The sequence below is a fragment of the Octopus bimaculoides genome, chromosome 14 (assembly GCF_001194135.2).
Source record: "Octopus bimaculoides isolate UCB-OBI-ISO-001 chromosome 14, ASM119413v2, whole genome shotgun sequence".
Lineage (NCBI taxonomy): Eukaryota > Metazoa > Mollusca > Cephalopoda > Octopoda > Octopodidae > Octopus > Octopus bimaculoides.
This window is the reverse complement of record NC_068994.1, coordinates 59,942,482-59,948,198: the sequence shown is the minus strand read 5'-3', so window position 1 is coordinate 59,948,198 and position 5,717 is coordinate 59,942,482. Positions and strand designations below refer to the sequence as shown.

At 39.2% G+C, this 5,717-nt stretch overlaps 2 protein-coding genes and 1 long non-coding RNA gene across 6 annotated transcripts in view; 2 read left to right on the top strand and 1 right to left on the bottom strand.

Annotated features, from left to right (window-relative positions):
• Window positions 1–4,529, bottom strand: part of LOC128249397 (uncharacterized) — a 19,586-nt gene extending 15,057 nt beyond the window's left edge. Inside the window, exon 1 of the long non-coding RNA XR_008265507.1 lies at window positions 4,144–4,529. This is a non-coding gene — a long non-coding RNA (uncharacterized LOC128249397). The remainder of the gene's footprint in view (window positions 1–4,143) is intronic.
• Window positions 1–5,717, top strand: part of LOC106882916 (regulator of G-protein signaling 12) — a 106,072-nt gene that overhangs the window by 10,268 nt on the left and 90,087 nt on the right. The gene's annotated exons all lie outside the window — the stretch shown is intronic.
• Window positions 24–5,717, top strand: part of LOC106882917 (zinc finger protein 506-like) — a 9,466-nt gene continuing 3,772 nt past the window's right edge. The window contains exons 1-2 of one of the 3 annotated variants that reach the window (XR_008265506.1): window positions 24–2,187; window positions 5,261–5,717. The gene's annotated coding sequence lies outside the window, so the exon portion shown is untranslated. The remainder of the gene's footprint in view (window positions 2,188–5,260) is intronic. The other 2 variants (XR_001411050.2, XM_052972900.1) reach the window with 2 other exon arrangements.

Genomic DNA, 5,717 nt, shown 5'->3' with positions numbered 1-5,717 from the left:
GGGGGGGGGGGGGGAGTGCGGTTCGTGACACCTGTGCAACAGGTGTTGCCTTGGCAACAAAGGTCGCGAGGTGAACAAGGACATTTGTTAACAATTCAATTAGCAGTTTGAAAGGGCGGGAGATTTACACAAGAGAACAGGGTTATATAAATGCGTGTGTGTGGAAAGATACATACTTATATTGGTAGGTAGACAGATACAAAAAGGAAAAATAGAAAGTATGTGTGTGGGGGGGGAGGATTGTATATGTATGTGTACGAGCGTGTGTGTATGCGTATCGACAAAAAAATAAAACGTCGGTTTTCCTCATCAAAAGGAGTTGAAACAGCAAATATTGTGACGCAATAAGGCAAAGAAATAATCGCACGCATACACACACACACAAACACATACACAGTCACATGGATAAGTATATATAAACCAGTTTTGTATGTATTTCTCTTCTGTATTTAATCATTTAAATTCTTCCTCTGAAGAAGGAGCTGGTTTCTAACAACAATGCAAAGCTCCATCATTGGAATGGAGATAACGAAAACAATGTCACATTTTAAATTTGAGGAAAGTCTTGCAGAGTTTTACTGTTCCACTTACAGATTGTATTTGTAATGTGTGATTTCTCGTGTAGCTTCTCCATGACCTGTCGGAGGGAAAAGATCAAATCGATAGTGCCACAACCAGAGTAAAATCCACACTGTGATTCTGGATAGATATCATTTACAACATGTTTGATGATCCTGTCAAGAATGAGTCGAACAAGAACCTCACCAGCAACAGACAGAAGCAATATTCCACGATGACTATCACAGACACTTCTGTTGCTTTTGTTCTTATATAGATGTTGAATTGAGGCATCTTTGAAGTCCTGTGGTACACGGCCTACCTTCCAGATGTTTATGCAGTTTTTTAAAAAGCTTCTGTTCACCATGTTTGTAAACTTCAGGAGAGATAACATCACTGCCAGGTGCTTTACCAGAAAAGATCTGTTCAATGGAGTTTACCACTTCCAGAAAGGTTGGCTCCTATATATATATATATATATGAATGGAGCCAACTCAAAGAGAATACAAATAGTGAGTGGTGTTCCACAGAGCAATGTCTTGGGACCACTGCTTTTCATAATGGCCCTCAGCTGCCCGGAAAGCCACCCTTGCTAGCTACACAGATGATACAAAAGTCTCACAAAAAATACAAAACCTTAGCAATGCTGCACGCCTGGAGCAGGGGTCGGACGCAATTTGCAGATGTGCTGAGGATAATGATATGCAGTTTAATGCTGGAAAATTCCAAGCCCTGTGCTATCAGCACCCAAAATTGAATGAAAAACAGAGTACACTGGGCCAAGGGGGATTACAATCCCAGAACCTAAATCAGTGCGTGACAATATCGCTTTCCAAGTGCACATTAACAAGATAGCAACAAGGTGTAGATGGCTGGCTGGATGTTGAGAGCCTTCAGAACCGCAGAGAAGGAAACCAGGACGGTCGTTCTCAGCCGCCTGGACTACAGCTCCTAATTGTGGTCAGCTCACAGTGTAAGAGTGGACCCTGAAGCAGTCCAGTAAAGCTACACAAAGAAGATTGTCTCATTGCAACAGCTCAGCTACTGAGAAAGGCCGAAACAGCTAAGATTCTACTCCCTGGAGTGATGGTGGGAGAGAGATGCAGTAGTAGACATCTGGAAGGGATTGTACCAAATTTTGGCATTGCAAGCTACACAAATGCCAGAATGTGCCGAAGACCCCAACACTGCCGTCACACTTCAGGACCAGTTACTGCAACAACCTTTCTTTCATTATTTTATCACATTGTTTGCCCCCAACAAATTCCTTTATAATCCAAACCTTACACTATCTGAAGCATATATACATATATATAGAAAATTTTGTGAAGAAACAGAACCGATATGAGAATTTTTAGAAATTCCTCACCCCATCCTTCGGAAATTTAAGGACTTTATTCTCTCCTTCCTAACATTACTGAAAATTTGAAAAAAATATTGAAGAAACTGAGATGGAGAGAATTGGATGAAGAAAATCAGTGAAGCAAATCTAGCCAGTCAGTAGAGCCATCTCGTGGAGAATCGGAGGGGGGGGGGGGAGAATCGTATAAAGGGGAATAACTTTTACAGCAGTGGAAAATGGAAATATTAATTGTGATTTAATATCGGGCACCGATAAATAAGAATACGGTAAGTTGAAAAGGATTTATTTTAAAGCTGCAATAATGAGATAAACAATAAGCTAATTTCCTATTTGACGTTCGTGAAACCATAGTGATCCAACAAGTTTATTTCAGTAAATCGTTTCATAAGCGGAACACACTACGAAGAACAGCGAGAAAAGAGTGAGCGAGAAAAATGTTTCGAGGTATTTTCAAGAGTTTTGGTAAAATTGAGAATTTGGAAGTTTTGCCCAAATTCGATTTTACGAACATCGGCAAATAGGAAATGACCAATAATAATGTTGAAGGGGGAAATATATATTTCCTCGTCTTTCATAATAATTACTTACAAATTGAGAAGTTGATCTTTACGACCGTTACATATGATATAAATTGAATTGGTAAAATGAGAGTAATTGCAGCATAATTAATTAGTAAAATGTGAGGAAAGCTAGCGAAAAATACAGCATTAATTAATGCTGTCCTGTTTGAATATGAAAACAGTAAGTCGTCAAATATTTCCTTTTAGGCAGTCATAATAACGCAAGGCTCAAGGCCAGCCATTTGGTCCATCTTTCGGTTTGACTAGAATTTTGTCAACAAAGAACTCGGTAATTTCCGCGAACCCGTGTTGTCTTGTCAACTGTCAGTTGACGAAATGGGAAGGGAAAGCTAATGTGCGTGCGTGTGTGCTTGTTTGTTTGTTTGTTTCCCTTTACTAGTTATCTCCCCCTTACTTACTTTTTAAAAATCCCTAAACTGAACAAATTACCTGCATCTTTTAGTGAAATTTTATACAAATACCTTTCGAACGGCATAGATTACGATTATAAGGAAATTTGTGGGGAAAGGAGTTTCGGATCAGGTAGATTGGAACTACTCCATTTTAACGAGGATCTTGCCCATCTATTATTTCACAACCACCTTCGAAATGGTGGGAGGCATCGTTTTCATGAGAAACCGCATCATCGGTAAAAAAAAATTGTAAATAATATAGGCGTAGGAGTGGCTGTGTGGTAAGTAGCTTGCTTACCAACCACATGGTTCCGGGTTTAGTCCCACTGCGTGGCATCTTGGGCAAGTGTCTTCTACTATAGCCTCGGGCCGACCAAAGCCTTGTGAATGGATTTGGTAGACGGAAACTGAAAGAAGCCTGTCATATATATGTATGTGTTTGTCCCCCAACATCGCTTGACAACCGATGCTGGTGTGTTTACGTCCCGTAACTTAGCGGTTCGGCAAAAGAGACCGATAGAATAAGTCCTGGGGTTGATTTACTCGACTAAAGGCGGTGCTCCAGCATGGCCACAGTCAAAAGACTGAAACAAGTAAAAGAGTAATTTCAGAGGAAAAGGTGTACGATACAGGGGAGATTTGGCTGTTGTTTCTAGCACATTCCAAACCACCCTCCATGTTCACTCTCACGTGTATTGATATTTTTTCCATATTTTTCTCCCATTAAACACATTTTATACCTAAGTAACACATTAGTGGAATATAAGCCAAATAAATAAATAAATGTAATTAAAATTTTTACTCACCTTAATTAAATGAATTAGCTCACCACCCATTTTCGGCGTAACAAAAACCCTGAACCCCGGGTTGTACATAATAGTCTTTACTTTCGCCAAAACATTTTCTAACAGAAAAGTTATGCTATTAAAATGAATTATCGTTTACATACCTCTTTTTTTTTTTAATCACTGGATAAATGCCGGCAATAAGCGTTTAGCAAATATTTAGTATATAATAAGCTGACAGTTTCTACAGAAATGTAGTTTTACATAAAAAGCAGCGGAAAATATGAAAAGTCAATAATGAATGGTATCAAGTGTTGAAATAAATGCAATTTTTATGTAAGTTTCCTAATAAAGCAGAAGAAACGTATGTTAACAGGAGAAAATGAGGTGCGTGCAAAATAACAGGTTGTTACAGTGTGGAGGAATAACAGGCGTAAGACATGAATAAATTTAGTCGCACTTACTAAAATTTCAGGGTCTTTCAAGTTGGAGCTGACATCCAATTCCACGTGAGACAAATGTCATAATGAAGACAGGTCTGGCTGTAGACGTCAATTTCAGCAACACAGGGTTTAAAAAATGATATAAGCTTCAAACAAAAGTAGACGAATGTCAAGTGGAGAAGAGGCAAATTGCCTGGCAGTTGTTTTGGTTTAATAGTCATAATGGTTAAAATAATACCAGGTTTAATGTCCCTGCGCTGATAGAAGGAACAGCTGGAAATTGTGTAGCCGACAGTTCAACGTCTTCACCGCGACTAACTCTGAACTTTACAGTTTTGGCCGGAAGTTGATGTTGGAATCTTCGCAAAAACGAATCTGAACGAGTCAGCATCTGTCTGAAAAAAACTAACTCGTGCTACAGTAAAAATAATAAATTTATCATGTCTTACGACAAACCTTCTCAGGCTCTCCAATATTTTAAATTATAAACAAACAATCGGGGACAGGCAGTGAAGTTGCAAATAAATACTAATTTTTCAATTTTTTTTTTTATAGCATATAAATGTATTTATGGAGAGAAAAATATTCTTTTCTACTCTGGGCACAAGGCCCGAAATTTTGGGGGAGGGTGCCAGTTGACCCCGAAAGGATGAAAGGCAAAGTCGACCTCGGCGATGGAGAGAAAAATATTGAAAAACATCAATACATTCGAGAGTAAGAAAGAAACGATGATGGTTCTAGGATGTGCTAGAAACAACAGCCAAATCTCCCTTAAATCATTCACTTTTTCCTCTGAAAATATTAACTTATTTTTTAAATATTTTTTTACCGAAAAAACTCCTCCCATGGTTTTCAAGTGCAAAAAAACTGGCCAAAATCTGTCCGAAGTGAGAGGGGGTGTGCCAAAAAAATTTCAAACTTTTTTCCTAAAAAGGTACCCCGCCCCCATCACTTCGAAGGTTGTGGTTAAAAAAGAAAATGGGGGGAATCCCCGTCAGACCTAGTAGTTCCAACTTACTTGATCTTCCTGATTCGAAACTCATCTCATCACCTCCTCGGAAAAAAATTTCCCCCACAAATTTCTTTACAATCGTAATTTATGCCGTTTGAAAGGTATTTATTCTTTTATATGTTTCAGCCTTGAAGCTGCGGCCATGTTGGGGCACCGCCGTGGTAACCACCTTTTAATTGGCCAATTCTATGGGTTTGGCTTTTGGTGAAGGAGCGAGTTCGATATTGCTGCCGTCTTTTGAGTTTCCTGACTTGATATTGGTTCCTCTGGGATCTTGGATAGTAAGGGGTCAAGTTGTTTTTTGAAAACATCTACTCCCACTCCATGGAGATCCCTCAGATGTTTTGGCAAGGAGTTGAATAGTTGTGGGCCCTTGAATCCTAAGCTTTTGCAGTACATGGTCCTCGCCCTAGATGAGACTTTCGGAACAGTGCAGTGACGTCCATTTCGAGGTCTGGTATAACTCTAAATCCCAAGGGTTGGTGCCAGCCCCTCCAGTATCTTCCATACATATGTCACTGTGTACCTCTCCCTTTCTATAAGATTTCATTAAAAGAAATCCATTTTCCTGAAAGTTATGAGG